Raw genomic sequence first — 17,190 nt, forward strand, 5'->3', positions numbered from 1 at the left:
AATCGTGGCATGTAGCAGCTGAGTGAATTCGAATGTAGGAAAATAACTGTTGCTCGTATGATGGGTGCTTCTGAAGTGTTTGGTATTTCAAGAGGCGACGTATCGAAGATTTATACTGCATACTGGGAGAGCGGAAAGAATATCATTCGTTAAGCCACGACGCGGACTGAAGCATATGTCGAGTGATCATGACGCACGGTCATTGAAGAGGAATGTGACGAAAAATAAGAAGATGGCAGTGTAAAATCCAATGAGGAACTGAATGTCGCACATCCGATCCTGTCAACACCAAAATACGAGCAGGGAACTACAAAGAGAGAGAGAGAGAGAGAGAGAGAGAGCTGGAACTTCAAAATCACACACCTATGATGCAAATACCCGTCACACGAAAACGGGGCGACAAAGCCACAAACCATGGACTATGGAGCAATGGAAGAAAATAATTTGGTCGGATGAGTCTTGTGACACATTGTTTCCAACTTCTAGCAGAGTTTACGTCTCAAGAATGTAATACGGCGTGGCTTGGTGATGATTTAGGTATCCATAGCGTGGTATTTCGAGGTCACCTTGATTTGAGTAGCCATAACATGGTATTTCATGGGCCGCATGGTTACTCTGTGAGGTCTCATTACTGACAAGTAATATGCGACAGTTTTGGCCGATCAGGTGCATCCAACGGCACAATATATGTTCCCCCTGTTATGCTGTGTTCCAGAACGGTATGATCCCTGTTCACACAACTCGTATCGTTCAGGAGTGGTTTGGGAGATTTACAATGAACTGTAGCATCTCTGCTGGCCACCACAGGACCAAGAAGTCAATATTATTGGGCTTTTATGGTATACTTTGGAGGGGAGGGTGCCTGATCGCTATCTAGCCCCATCATCTTTACCTGAACTTGCAACTGTTTTGCAGGAAGGATAGTTTAGCATTCCCTTGAAAACTGTAGAAGTCCTCAACACTGAAGAGAAGAAAGTCATGGGTTGGCGGTATGCACATATACAGATGGCGATGGTATCGCATACAAAAGGTATAAAAGTGCAGGTTATCGATGGAGCTGTCATTTGTTCTCAGGTAACCATGTGATTATGGCCGCACTACCGGAGTTAACAGAGTTTGTACGCTGAATGGTAGTTGGAGCTAGACACGTGGAGCATTCTATTTCGGAAATCATTAGGGAACTCAATATTCCGAGATCCACAGTGTGAAGAGCTTGCCGAAAATATATAATTTCAGGCATTACCTCTCATCATGGACAACACAGCAGCCAAAGATCTTGACTTACCGACTGCGAGCACCGGCGTTATGGGAGTTAACAGACAAGCACCAATGTCTGAAATAACCGCAGAATACCGTATCCGTCAGCACAGGGCGACTGAATTAGACATAATTGGCTAGGGGAGCGCACTACCGACGCGAGTGGCTTTGATAACAGCACTACATCGGCTGCGTCCTGCACAGTTTTAAACACTTGCGATTGTGGAGGGCTACTTAGTATGTCTCAATATTTCTGCAGGGAATTTACAGCGACTTGTTGAGTCGGTGGCACGTCGAGATGCTACATTACGCCGGGCAAAAGAAGGTCCGACACGATATCAGGACTTTTGTCACTTTATTGTATTTATCCAGAAACGATTGGAAACTGTTTTAAAGGCCAACAGTTTTACAACAGAGTATTTTGCATGGTAATGTGTGGTGTCTGTGGTGTTTCCATAATTTTGTGTATCCCCTATACACTGTAACACGCCCGGGGGTGCAAATGGCGGGGGGCGCTTAAACTGTTTCTCATTTCTTGACCGCGCGCCCTGTCTACACCGCCGGCCGCGGTGGACGTGCGGTTCTAGGCGCTCCAGTCCGGAGCCGCGCTGTTGCTACGGTCGCAGGTTCGAATCCTGCCTCGGGCATGGGTCTATGTCATGTCCTTAGGTTAGTTAGGTTTAAGTAGTTCTAAGTTCTAGGGGACTGATGACCACAGCAGTTGAGTCCCATAGTGCTCAAAGCCATTTGAACCATTTGAACCTGTCCACACCACGCACCCGATACTCCCGCGGCAGTCGTATTGTTCTGCTCCACGCTGCTACTTGCTTGCCTGAAATTATGTCTCTAAATACGCAAGCGGATTTAGAGGAGCCACTCAACATTAAACACAACGCTGTCCTTGGTCTTGTTTGAACAACTACACTACTGGCCATTAAAATTGTTACACCACGAAGATCATTTGCCACTGACGCGAAATTCAACCGACAGGAAGAAGATGCTGTGATATGCAAATGATTAGCTTTTCAGAGCATTCACACAAGGTTGGCGCCGACATGAGGAAAGTTTCCAACCGATTTCTCATACACAAACAGCAGTTGACCGGCGTTGCCTGGTGAAACGTTATTGTGATGCCTCGTGTAAGGAGGAGAAATGCGTACCATCACGTTCCCGACTTTGATGAAAGTCGGATTGTAGCCTATCGCGATTGCGCGACATTGCTGCTCGCGTTGGTCGAGATCCAATAACTGTTAGCAGAATATGGAATCTCTGGGTTCAGGAGGTTGATACGGAACGCCGTGGTGGATCACAACAACCATCTGCACGAACAGTTCGACGACGTTTGCAGCAGCATGGACTATCAGCTCGGAGACCATGGCTGCGGTTACCCTTGACGCTGCACCACAGACAGGAGCGCCTGCGATGGTGTACTCAATGACGAACCTGGGTGCACGAATGGCAAAATGTCATTCTTGCGGATGAATCCAGGTTCTGTTTACAGCATCATGATGGTCGCATCCGTGTTTGGCGACATCGCGGTGAACGCACATTGGAAGCGTGTATTCGCCATCGTCATACTGGCGTATCACTTGTCCTGATGGTATCACCTCTTGTTCGCGTTGACAGCTCTTTGAACAGAGAACGTTACATTTCGGATGTGTTACGACCCGTGGCTCTACCCTTCATTCGATCCCTGCGAAACACTACATTACAACAGGATAACACACGACCGCATGTTGCAGGTCCTGTACGGGCCTTTCTGGATACAGAAAATGTTCGACTGCTGCCCCAGCCAGAGCATTCTCCAGATCTATCACCAATTGAAAACGTCTGGTCAATGGTGGCCGAGCAACTGGCTCGTCACAATACGCCAGTCACTACTCTTGATGAACTGTGGTATCGTGTTGAAGCTGCATGGGCAGCTATACCTGTACACACCATCCAAGCTCTTTTTGACTCAATGCGCAGGCGTATCAAGGCCGTTATTAAGTCCAGAGTCTTGGTACTGATTTCTCAGGTTCTATGCACCTAAATCACGTTAAAATGTAATCACATGTCAGTTCTAGTATAATATATTTGTCCAATGAATACCCGTTTATTATCTGCATTTCTTCTTGGTATAGTAATTTTAATGGCCAGTAGTGTACGTTATCGGCGGCAGTTCTCGTATTTAATTACATTTTTGCGCCTCTTTCACTGAATTCACTTCCATATCTCATTACTTCACTATAATAGCACTTGTCGCAACACTAGAACTTCCATAACAATGCCTTTGACATGTAGAGCTACTCACAGCAAAATGGTTCAAATGGCTCTGAGCACTATGGGACTCAACTGCTGAGGTCATTAGTCCCCTAGAACTTAGAACTAGTTAAACCTAACTAACCTAAGGACATCACAAACATCCATGCCCGAGGCAGGATTCGAACCTGCGACCGTAGCGGTCTTGCGGTTCCAGACTGCAGCGCCTTTAACCGCACGGCCACTTCGGCCGGCTTACTCACAGCACAACATAACAGCTCCGTGTCCCGTGCTCGACACTCCTAACGCCGCCGCTTGCAAATATACTCTGCAAGCAAGCCAGCGTTATGACAATATGTTTATGTTCCCGCACGGAAAAGTTTTCGAAATATCGAAGTGAATAGCGAAATCAGATAATTCCCTCCCGGAGGGGATTAAAGAGATGGCTGAGGGGTATACTGCCCCATCCTACAGGTGTTGACCCATTGCCACATTGTGGACCAGACATGAGTTACTCACTATCATAGAAACATAAAGAACAGGAAGTAAACAGTTGTCAAAAGGGGAAAATACATAACAATAGAACCCTAACTACAGTGCAATCTGTATAGCAAAACTCATTTACAATACAGTGGATAAACAAAGAGTTAATACAATAAGATACAAAAATATTAAGTCCCTAAAATAGAACAGCTTACAATTGCAGATACAATAGACAAAAAATAGTTGAAAAAACATACGCGTTCACTGCTACTCCAGGTAGACAATATCACTGGTGACACTATTAGGTATAAAATACCTAGAGAACCTCCATCAGCACTTGACCGTCAAAAATACAGCAAAAAAATTATTTCACTACTCATAACACTGCGTCATAAGGGGGCGTTTTTTGCACTGAAATGGGTGGGGATGGCTGTACCGCCCATGCTGCGCCGACTGGCAGATGTGCAGAATAGTCGTCAGCTCACCACTCTCGCCTCGCGGTAATCCGTCCATTGGCGTACATGAAACAGGTTAATGACGGTCTCAGTGTTGTCCTAGCGATGCCTATTCAACTTACTAATGGTTATAATGGCTCTGACCACTATGGGACTTATCTTCTGAGGTCATCAGTGCCCTAGAACTTAGAACTACTTAAACCTAACTAACCTAAGGACATCACACACATCCATGCCCGAGGCAGGATTCGAACCTGCGACCGTAGCGGTCGCGCGGTTCCAGACTGTAGCGCCTAGAACCGCTCGGTCACCCTGGCCGGCCTTCAACTTACTCTTAGTCTGTTACTACTACAATAGACATTATGTTCTAAATGACATAACAAACACATAGGCTAATAACGATAGAATATAAGGATCTCCTCTAAGTTAAATTTAGTTACTAAGTGAATAATACAACCTATAGACACTAGTAATCACTCAAACCGTATCACTGTATGGGCCAGACGAAACGTAATATATATAATCCAGATTGAACAGATAGAAAATGAAAAGAAAAAAAAATTGCCTATGATGGGAACACATCCTAGTTAAAGTTCACTCGATTAGAATGTCCTCACGAAACCTCATAATAATCAGAAATAAATGTTTGTACGTAAGGACAATAGCAGCTGACATATATACATATTCAGACACGTCATGTATAACAATCAGTCAATCTTGCTCACTATGGTATGGTTTAATGTTTCCCACATGGTGTTAGCCCTCGTGTCTATCTGACTTGACACGAACTAGTTCAACAGTACTAGGACATCTGATATCAATAATACCATATAGACGTTGGTTTTCATGATGAAACTTCTTAATTTCTTCGTTCAGCTTGCTAGAACGCGTGTGGGTTTTGATTAACACAAGGTCATCGACTTCACACTTAATCGGTTGCACGATGTTATTGTCTTTCTTTCCACCGTTGAGCCTCATCACGTAAATGTTCTATGGCCAATTCAATTTTCCTGTCCTACGGTTGATCCACAGCGGGAGAGTCATTCAAGATATTGAAGAATATACCTTCAGGAGACTGCTTCAGCAGGATTTCACATGGTGCAAAACCTGTCGCGGCATGAGGTAGGCTATTGATTACACCCTCGAAATTTGTTATATACTCTTTGCATTTGCTATGTTTCCAAATTCAATATGTCCTGCACATGCGGTTCACCTCTTTTATGACTCTCTCAGCTGGATTTGAGGCGCCTGTATTAGAACTTGTTACACGCCATTCCTCCGCAACATCTCCTTCCACTCATTTGATATGAATTGCTGTCCATTATCTGATAGCACTTGGTTTGGTCGTTTTCCATTTTCGCCTTGTCAGTTGCCTTCCTTAAGGAGTAGAACTTTAAATATTTTTGAGCACACTTCTAACACCACCATGAAATGTGTGAAATTGCCACGGGACTTCGGCAGTGGACCAAGTAAATCGATGGCCACAATGTCTTTGATCCCATCGGGAATTATCCTTAGATTTTCTGGACATTTCTTTGCGCCAAAGTGGGCATTACTGAAATGCGTGTACCACACCAGCTTCTCAATAATATGTTCCAGAATGCACATCTTCCAGTCCTGTGACGATTCATCCACACGACGTTATAAGTTGTTGTGATGAATTAAATAATATTTTCTTTGCATCCCACTTTCACACTCTTCAATGCAGGATCTTCATTTTGCTCTCGTCGGATATTCTTAAGCAATTTGGTAACAAATGATTCGTATTGAACACCCCTGATTATATTAATGCTCAATTCCTGCCGTTGTGGTCCATTAACATTTATATCATCAGCGCCAGGTGGCATCCTCGAAAGTGTATCAGGTATGATATTTCGGTGCCCGGGTCCGTAGATAACACTAAATTGATATTCTTGTAAGGCAAGTGCTCATCTGGTGAGATGTCTATGATATAATTTTCTATCAAGTAAGAAGGTCAGTGCCTTATGGTCTGTGACTACCTTGATGTTTCTACCAGCCAGGTAATATTTGAATTTTGTGAAACCCCACAGGGCACTAAGTGCCTCTCTCTTTGTGACAATATATTGCCGTTCCTATTTAGTCAGAGCCCTGCTTGCAAATGCGATTGTTTTAACATTATTCGAGTCCATTTCATCCAACTGATATAGTACACTCGTAATCCATAGTCTGTGAAACGTCCAATAAACCCGCCCGGCAGAACAGGTAATTAGGATTGTGGAAAGGGCCAAATAAGGTTGGGATCAGTTTCACCTTCTAATTTTAATTTATTGTAATTTAATAATACATTTACAACCAATGCGGCACATAGCCGAATCTTTACCAAATGCAACTCTTTCACGGCTGAAGGCCTCCAAACAAGAAATCTTAAAAATTCAACAAGATAAAAATCCTATTAAAATAGCAATAAAGTAATTAAAAAAACATCTATGACAGCTAGGTGGAGAGCCTCAAAGCAAAGTAGATAGAACAAACATATGCAAGGTGCAATACCAATGGCTGAAGGCCACAATTGAGTTTCAAAATTTTAAAATATATTACCATAGACTTTTAAAGGTCGAAGGCCACAATGTTTAAAAACAAGAAATCTTAAAAATCTGCAAGATAAAAATACAATTAAAAAAAGCAAATAAAAAAAACATATATCACGGCTAAGTGAAAAGTCTCAAGGCAAAGCAGATAGAACAAACATATGGAAGGTGCGATACCAATGGCTGAAGGCCACAATTGAGTTTCAAAATTTTAAAATACACTCCTGGAAATTGAAATAAGAACACCGTGAATTCATTGTCCCAGGAAGGGGAAACTTTATTGACACATTCCTGGGGTCAGATACATCACATGATCACACTGACAGAACCACAGGCACATAGACACAGGCAACAGAGCATGCCAAATGTCGGCACTAGTACAGTGTATATCCACCTTTCGCAGCAATGCAGGCTGCTATTCTCCCACGGAGACGATCGTAGAGATGCTGGATGTAGTCTTGTGGAACGGCTTGCCATGCCATTTCCACCTGGTGCCTCAGTTGGACCAGCGTTCGTGCTGGACGTGCAGACCGCGTGAGACGACGCTTCATCCAGTCCCAAACATGCTCAATGGGGGACAGATCCGGAGATCTTGCTGGCCAGGGTAGTTGACTTACACCTTCTAGAGCACGTTGGGTGGCACGGGATACATGCGGACGTGCATTGTCCTGTTGGAACAGCAAGTTCCCTTGCCGGTCTAGGAATGGTAGAACGATGGGTTCGATGACGGTTTGGATGTACCGTGCACTATTCAGTGTCCCCTCGACGATCACCAGTGGTGTACGGCCAGTGTAGGAGATCGCTCCCCACACCATGATGCCGGGTGTTGGCCCTGTGTGCCTCGGTCGTATGCAGTCCTGATTGTGGCGCTCACCTGCACGGCGCCAAACACGCATACGACCATCATTGGCACCAAGGCAGAAGCGACTCTCATCGCTGAAGACGACACGTCTCCATTCGTCCCTCCATTCACGCCTGTCGCGACACCACTGGAGGCGGGCTGCACGATGTTGGGGCGTGAGCAGAAGACGGCCTAACGGTGTGCGGGACCGTAGCCCAGCTTCATGGAGACGGTTGCGAATGGTCCTCGCCGATACCCCAGGAGCAACAGTGTCCCTAATTTGCTGGGAAGTGGCGGTGCGGTCCCCTACGGCACTGCCTAGGATCCTACGGTCTTGGCGTGCATCCGTGCGTCGCTGCGGTCCGGCCCCAGGTCGACGGGCACGTGCACCTTCCGCTGACCACTGGCGACAACATCGATGTACTGTGGAGACCTCACGCCCCACGTGTTGAGCAATTCGGTGGTACGTCCACCCGGCCTCCCGCATGCCCACTATACGCCCTCGCTCAAAGTCCATCAACTGCACATACGGTTCACGTCCACGCTGTTGCGGCATGCTACCAGTGTTAAAGACTGCGATGGAGCGCCGTATGCCACGGCAAAGTGGCTGACACTGACGGCGGCGGTGCACAAATGCTGCGCAGCTAGCGCCATTCGACGGCCAACACCGCGGTTCCTGGTGTGTCCGCTGTGCCGTGCGTGTGATCATTGCTTGTACAGCCCTCTCGCAGTGTCCGGAGCAAGTATGGTGGGTCTGACACACCGGTGTCAATGTGTTCTTTTTTCCATTTCCAGGAGTGTATATTACCATAATATTTTAAAGGCAGAAGACCGCAATGTGTAAGATTGAAAGATAATCTTAAGAATAAGGCTGCAAGATTGAAAGCCCACAGTTAATTTTGCAAAATTTTTGAGAAAAAAGGAAACATAAGCTTTAAATTTTAAGTAGCTGAAGACAGATAATTAAACACCTGTGGGAAAGACAATAAAGACAACGACACTCATAAGCCTCCAGGGGGTCGGTCTGCCCTAGTTCACTTAGGTGAGACAGGTGGTGAGCCTAACTACACTTGATCCGTCGGAACCCAACCAAGGGACAGCCACGGACCGACCGACAAAACGACTTGCTTGCCACCAATCGGTGCATGAGAACTCAAACACAAAATGTTACGGACATAATTATCACAATCAAATATGTACAAACACTGTGTTGCTCACAGGAAAACCTCCTCAACAGCGAACCACCGAAACGAACCACAATACGAATGAACGAGGCACCACTCAACTTTGACGTCCTGGGTCGGTGAAACACGAAGCTCGTTGAGATCGGACAGCTCCACTCACGCTCCGACGCTGCGCAGGGACCGGCAGCGGACCCAGCGACTGCACCGCGCGGAGACATCTTCCCTGGTCCGCAGTAACCGACCGACTGCCTGCTGATCCGTCCGCGACTGCTGCTCCGTCGCGACTGCACCGCTAGTGCGTCTCCCTCTCACTTCCAGACACACGACGGCAGAAACACTGGCTCGGACCCAACCATGCAGAGGAAACACGCCCACTGGCTAACCGACATCCCCGCACCAGGAAAGGACCGACCCAAGTTCCACAAGATGGTAATTGAAGGGGCCCAGAAGCGCTCGGAGAACCAGTTACACGTCGGCCGATGAGACGGCCGACCTCTCAGAGCCAATGCGCCGACAACATTTAAAATAACTTCTCAAAGGAAATCACGTAAACTACACACATAACCTGACAAACACTTGCACGAAGGCCTGAACGATACCCAGCAGTAACTAAGCACGCACGAAGACAATTGGGAGTCGATGCACACACTCATAGCCGACCCATGAACGATCGGCGAGCCAAATCTCGTCGTCTGGTAGGACGAGCGACCGACTATCCACCAAGACCGTGGCCCGGCTCAAGTGATGCGTGGCGGCAATGGTCGGGCGAGCCATGTCGACGCAGACCTCACTGCTGCTCCAACCCGACTGCACTAGTGCCGCATTGCAACTCCCAGACTGGCAGGTCCGAACCGCGCTCCAGACGCGTTCCAACTGACTGTGTAGGGAAGCAGCCTACTCACGCTGTAGTAAATTCACATCAGTTTCCATTGTGTGCCAGCCAGTCTGCTGTAACTAGCTCTGACGTCATAAATGTTGCGAAATACCTTAAAAATCAAGCAAATGAACTAAAACTTTTCTAGCATGTCAGGAATAATACTAAATTAATGTGTGTTAAATATCAGTTCGATAACTTCAGCCATTTTCGAAATTTGGACGTTTTTCTGAAAAAATCATTGGCGCAACAGAAAAGAGCTAGAGACTTCAAAATTTATATTTAGATTCATCTTTCATAATGATTTAATAATAACAGTACTTTGGATTTCACAAATTAAGACTTTAGTGGAAATTCATGATTTTCTGGTTTTCGTCTCAAAACTGAAGAAGCAAGATAGATTAAGTAGGTTAATAAATAAGGCTAGGATGTTTAGATTTAAATAGGTTGGAGGTCCGCTATGACTATGAAAATGTGAAAAGTTTCTTTTGAATACCTATGAAATTATAGCGATAGCGGATCTCAAAAGGGACAGTTCAGAGCTCATCTGCTGCGTGCAGTGTAATTTAATTAATTCTCTCGCCCAAAATATTTAACTTAGCCACGTCAAAATTTTATTATCAATACTTACCTGCGTGCTGAATGCACGTTTAAATTAAAAGCTTCATCGGTCATAAGCAAAAGAAGCTATAAATTATTATGTAACTTGAAGTGGTGCGTTACTAGCCCAGCGGCTAGTCGAGAGAGCCGAAAAGATCAGGCGTTCCCTTCGCCGTCCGCACCGCGGCTTTATATATAAGGACGCTACGCGAGGAAGAAAGGCCCCAGTTCTCTCCAGACGCTGAATGACACGCCATCTGTGTCGGTAGTCGCGTCGCATCAGTGTATCTGCTACAAACAGCCTCGGGTGCCGTATTAAGTTACTAGAGATACGCGGAACCATGAAAACATTTCATGTGAAGTGTTAATTCTGGAATGATTTTCATTATCTAGCTTCAGTTTGCGTATTGTCGTATTTTCACGCGCCGTCGAGGGACAGACATTCTACCAAATATTTAGCGTGGCGTTTGATGAAATATTTTCATCAAATTATGGCGAGCATTCTTTTTAATATTTAATTCGGACATTTATAGTTGCATCAGCGCATTAGACTCTGAACTGCTCTGTTAGTTAGGTTGTAGGGATACTTGTGTTTTTTATCAGTGAATTTCAGAATATACTCAACTATTTTGGAAAACCGTTTTTGATTAGAAATCCCGGACAATCTCCTAATTCCTCAGAGCTATAAGCTGCAGCTATAATGGTATCTCAATTGAAGTGGGCACTAGGATCTCTAAATACTGGCTCCATGTTTTATTAAATCACTTTCTGGGTGTCAAGAAGTAAATAGAGAGCCAGTGTTGGGAACGGCGAAAGACAGCATTAACAACATTCTAAAAGCCAGAAACTGATTCAACTTGCAAGCGTTTGTTACAGCAAATTTATTTATACAAACTTACACACGCCGCCCCACAACTGGCAGACCCGAACTCGCGATCCGAACTCGCAACCCGAACTCCACTTACGACAGACAACGACCGGGAAGTAATAGCAGTCGAGCAAAGATACTACGACAGGGGGTATATCGCTACGCGCTGCTAGCGCCTGTCACGCTCAGGCAAAGCAGCAACTCAGTGACCAGTGACGTAGAAATTTTAAATTGACGTAGTGAAGTGAAAGTACGTTAAAAACAGGGTGTAAAATACATGATGGCGGAAACATGAGCCACACACGGCTCAGTCTGAGCTGTTACAAGCCAAGTAAAATTCTTTGCTCAAGTCTGAGTGCGAAAGCAGATTAAGATCGCTTGCTTTCTTTCCTCAAAATCACCTTGACATTCATCTCTCCAATTCCATAACACTTTGTTCTGCAGCAGATTCAACCAATGCGGGTTACTAAGTGACTGCCCACTTATAAACTTCCTATACCATCCACATAAACCAAGGAAACCTCTTAATTGCTTCTTACAGCATGGCGCAGGAGAATCGTTGATCGCTTGTAGTTTGTCCTCATCCGGTTTGATGCACTGTGGATTGACAATGTGGCCAAGAAACTTAACCTAACTCCTTCCAGAATCTGATTTCTCCAAATTTGCGGTCACTTCTGCCTTCTCAAAGGCCACGATTACCTCTTCAGGCGTTTTAACATGCTGTTCCCAAAGTCGCTATCAGGATGTCGTCAATGTACACAGTGACCTTCTTATCGAGCTGCTCACCCAGTACTTTATTCAATGCTCTAACAAAGGCAGAAGTGGAAATATTAAGGCCAAATGGTAGTACACGATACTGGTAGCGTCTTCCTCCATACAGGAATGCAGGAGGGACGTGCCAGTATCCCGATCTGAGATCAATAATACTGAATACTCTTGCCCAAGAAACTTTTGGAGTAAGTCTTCCAAATTCTCGGTCTCTCAGGTTGTTATATTGGCTAGTTGACCTTTCTATTACTCCCATTCGCAACATTATCTGTAGCTCTTCTTCCACTGCTTCACGTTTCGATTGAGGTATCGCTTAAGGCCGTACAAAAAATGGTTCATGCACCTTCACTTGTAATTTGCAATCAACTGGCTTGATTACACCAGGTGAACTTGAAAAAACCTGCCTGTACCGTCGCAAGACCCTCATCAATTCTATGATCTCACGGTCTTTATGTTCTAATAACTCGAGTTTCCGTTCGACAACAGATTCAATGTCTTCTGTGCTGGTCTTGCCTCCCATCTCCACTGCTTCTTGCTCTGAGCTACCGAATCTGTTTTCACAGCACCTTATGGTGATAGTAGCAGATCGATATCACAGCATATCCTAGTCGATCCAACTACTTCTTTGACTTTGATCTTCTCTTTAAAGGTAATAACTTCCGTTCCTCCTTTATGAACTTCCACACATCCTTTTCCAAAGTTTTATCGAGCCTTTTGTTCACTTAACCAGTCGACCCCTTAAGATTATGGGCAACGCCAACCCTGGCACGACTAGCGCCGACACGTCATACTCTTCATCGCCAAGCTTCATTGCGACTAAGATCTGTTCCTTATAACCTTTCTCTTTGCACCAACGGCACCTGTGATACATATTCCCTGTACAGGAAAGCTGGGAATCCTCCTTCCTTGTTCCAACCACTTCGTGTAGAGCTTCTGACATACTGCATTGACCTGGCTACCAGAATCCACTAAAACATCGAAATGAGTACCAAAGATTCCTGATTCAATGATAGGCTGTATAGCTTCCTCACAGCCTTCACCAACTTTTTGCAATAGGTCCTCCACAGTCTGTCACATTATCCAGCTTGCGAATAGATATAATTACGGACCCTCCATCCTCCGTTCCTGATCGGGCATCACCAGGAACCTTCCCTAAGCTGTGTGTCCGGGCTACGGTTTGAGTTTCGCTCCAGGTCATCCTATGCATTGTGCCCTGAGTTCTGATATCTGCAGTCCTCTGTGGCCTCCCTGGCCAAGGAATATTTATTGTGAATGACCTGAGTCTGAAAAAGAATAACATTTATTTATTTAAATACTGTTGTAATAGTTTAGTCCAGGAAGTGGTCAAGTCAAATCATGTCTGTAGAACTTAAGAGCGATGTATTTTTGGTGGGCACAGACTTCAGCCAATGGAAAAGTAGACAGCAGTGGAACACTATGGGAGTCAAGTGGACAGCGGGACTTTTTCGAGTGAAGAGCTCAAGGGAGCGCTTCTGGGCATTTCTTTTACGCGAGTTCTAGAAGGAGGCAGATAATGAGTGGTATTCGACTGTGGATGTGTTTGATTCTGTGTGGTGAATGGCTGCTACCATACTTTAACTTCTGAAGCGACTATTCCAGGGTACCTGAATGTGCTCCATGTTAGGACTGCAACTTTTTCCTCTTGTATTACGGAAATGAGGACAGACAGTGTATGAAGTTACTATTATTTGTATCACGTATGATAATTTGTAGATCATCATACTGAACTCTGAACTGTTTTGAGGTGGTGAACATTTCGTGTATTGTGATTACAAAATGGACTTCGTTTACGAATAACTTTGATTACAATTTAGTTTGGGGATTTTCTACCATTCTCGTAACGCTCTCAACGTAAATTAACTTCATTTGACCAGGGTATTTTCTGCCTGTATTTTAACTGAATATCGTTGGACCGTTTCCCATTTATTTAAGATGTTCATTCTTAAATAGACATTCAACAAAATTCTACGTCGTCTACATCAATTATAAACATTTAAATAAAACTCTTGTTATTAAATTATTCATTTAGCTTGTATTTTTTATTTCTGTGTATTTTATTAACTGGAAATTCTAGGCAATGCACAGACTATCTGACTGAAAAATCACAGATACAGTTTATTACTTGCTGCGGGTAAAATGTAGGGCATGAAAACAGACTGGCGCGACCCGACCCTATGACTACATCGAGCATGCCCTGCAATCTTGCTCAAACGTTTTTAGAGAAACTGTTCAGTAAAAAAATTTATTTTTGCTTTACTTGTATCTTTATATGTCTGGTTTATTATGATGTGCCCAACATTCCGTTAATGGTCATAATTATTGTGATATTTACGTGAAAGTAAGACACTGAGAGAAATTCGAAAAGAGTTTGCAATAAAAATAGGGGTCGCAATGATTCTGAGTTTGGTGCATATTATGAAATTTATGTAACATATCGGATATTTCTTTAGACTTTGGCGGAGGTCTCTATCTGTCACCAGTCTCGAGAAAACTAATCTGACGTAGGGCACTCATTTGCTATAGCGTAGCGCCAGCGATAAAGCCAGAGTGAAACATTCACAACATTTCTCATAATTCATAAACGGTTTGAGATGTTGAAATGAGATATTGGCAAATGACAGCACACAAAGAGGAGAGTATTTTGCAGTATGTTTATCATGTAAAATTCATTATCTGCCATGTTATTCCGCTAACTAAAGACTTTTTCGATGAGGGAATGTAATTTTTAAGGGCGTTCGATAGCTGGTTAAACGAGGAATGCTATGGGTCCTGTAACAACACAGGTGAAGCCATTACACGTTTTATTTTTACTGATGATGTGCTTTTTCACAACATGCTGATCTTACTTTTCCTCAGTCCCCCACTTATTAAACTTAATAAACCACTGTTTCAGAATTCATTCGCAGTTGTGTCTGCACAACGTGTTAGTGAGGTGAGACCGTGTAAACTCGGCTGAGGTTTGGTAAAAGAAGAAAATTTTAAGATGACAACAAGAGAAATGTGATTTTACTCAAAATTCGCCACTCATGCCACTTCTCTAAAAGTTACAAATGGATAAACAAATCTGAAGGCTGTAAATTCAACTAAATACTTAGGGATTACAATTACAAAGAACCTAAACTGGAGCGATCACATAGATAATGTTGTGGGTAGAGCAAATCAAAGATTGCGATTCATTGGTAGAACACTTAGAAGGTGCAACAGACCAACTAAAGAGACCACTTACACCACACTTGTCCGCCCTATTCTGGAGAACTGCTGTGTGGTGTGGGATACGCATGAGGGGGGACTGACAGATGACATCGAAAGAGTACAAAGAAGGGCAGCTCGTTTTGTATTATCGCTAAGTAGGTGAGATAGTGCCACAGAAATGATACGTGAACTGGAGTGGCAATCATTAAAACAAAGTCGTTTCTCGTAGCGACGGGATCTTCTCATAAAATTTCAATTACCAGTTTTCTCCTCCGACTGCGAAAACATTCTGTTGGTACCTACCTACACAGGGAGAAATGATCATCACGATAAAATAAGAGAATTCAGGGCTCGCACAGAAAAAATTAGGTGCTCGTTTTTCCCGCGCGCCATTCGAGAGTGGAACGGTAGAGACAGCTTGAAGGTGGTTCATTGAGCCCTCTGACAGCCACTTAAATGTGAATAGCAGATCACATAGATGTAGATGTAGATAACAAGCCAGGTGAAAATTAATTGCTGCATTATCAGCGGAATGTTTTTTTAGAGCAGAGATGACAGATCTTTTCGAATGGTCACCATGCAAGTGTGGGCGTGGAGGGGCTCCATTTAATATTTACAAAAAGTGTGAGTGTAGGTTTCAATGAGAATGGCACTTCCCCTCTAGTGCTCGGCATTTCCCCTGCAGTACCTGCCTGTAGCCCCCACCACTACCGCTCTCTCCACGCATGCGCTGCCTTCTGTGCATCTACTGGCCATAGTATTCTGCACACACTATACCCAGCTCTCTGAGCAGGGAATTAAAACCATTCACAATCAGCAAGATGCTGGCCGTTGATGACTGGCGCAGATTCTAGAACTAATCTAAGCGTGTTGGGGAAATCACTTGGCCGCTCTCATAAAGGTGAGCATAGGAAACGTTTGATGCATTGGGTTGTTAATGTTATAACAAAGTTAGTATTTTACCTGAGCCAGAGTCCATTAGTTTACAACCGTTTTAAGCTTTTTTTTTGAAAAGATGGCTGTTTTTGATTTCTCTTGCAAGTGGTTATAAAGCACTGCCATTTAATGTAACCAGTGTATTGTACACTCAGTGGCTGTTATGCTGCCTGTTGTACTCCATGTTGTGTCAAAGAGAGAAAAGAAGATGTACAAAACAGATCTGTGTGCTGGGCTATCGTTTAGTTTTACTAGTTTTATTGTGTATGCTTTCAACATTTCTCCTACAGAAATATTGGTTTAAAGGCTTATGGTTGGTCACATGCTAATTACAGAAGATACATTAAAATGAAATCAGTTTTCTGTTTAGGCAATTGAACTGTTTTCAACTATTTGATTTTTCATAGGATTGTTTTGGTACATATTTGCTTGTATTAATCAGTTGTGTTTTGTAATTCTTTTCTAGTGTAATCTTTTCTCTGTTTTATTTGTATTAACCAACTGCATCTAACCATTTGAACAGATGTGGCAATGAGCAGAGGTGAAGAGAGAACTGGCCTCCGAACTAATCTGTTGAAATCCTTTTATAACTGCTAAACTCAGTATTATGCATGAATTCAAATTAACGTCTGATCTGTTGTGCTTGGTGCAAGTTGTGCCCAACTTGGGTAAATGATTAACGCTTAACGATATTTACTGTTGCTTCTCAAGTTTCTTAAATTATAAGTGAAATAAAGGGTAGTGAAGTTTGTTTTAAATTAGTTTTTTTGACCTGGTAGCTTTCACTCACACAGATACTAGCTAGCAGTTTCATTTATGCTCAACAGATTGTATTGCTATAAACTATGATTTATGAGTTGAGGTGTTTCATTATAAGTGTTGCCATTGAAACTGTCACTGAATGTGCAGACTAGCCTGGTT

The sequence above is a fragment of the Schistocerca americana genome, chromosome 2 (genome assembly GCF_021461395.2).
Source record: "Schistocerca americana isolate TAMUIC-IGC-003095 chromosome 2, iqSchAmer2.1, whole genome shotgun sequence".
Taxonomy (NCBI): domain Eukaryota; kingdom Metazoa; phylum Arthropoda; class Insecta; order Orthoptera; family Acrididae; genus Schistocerca; species Schistocerca americana.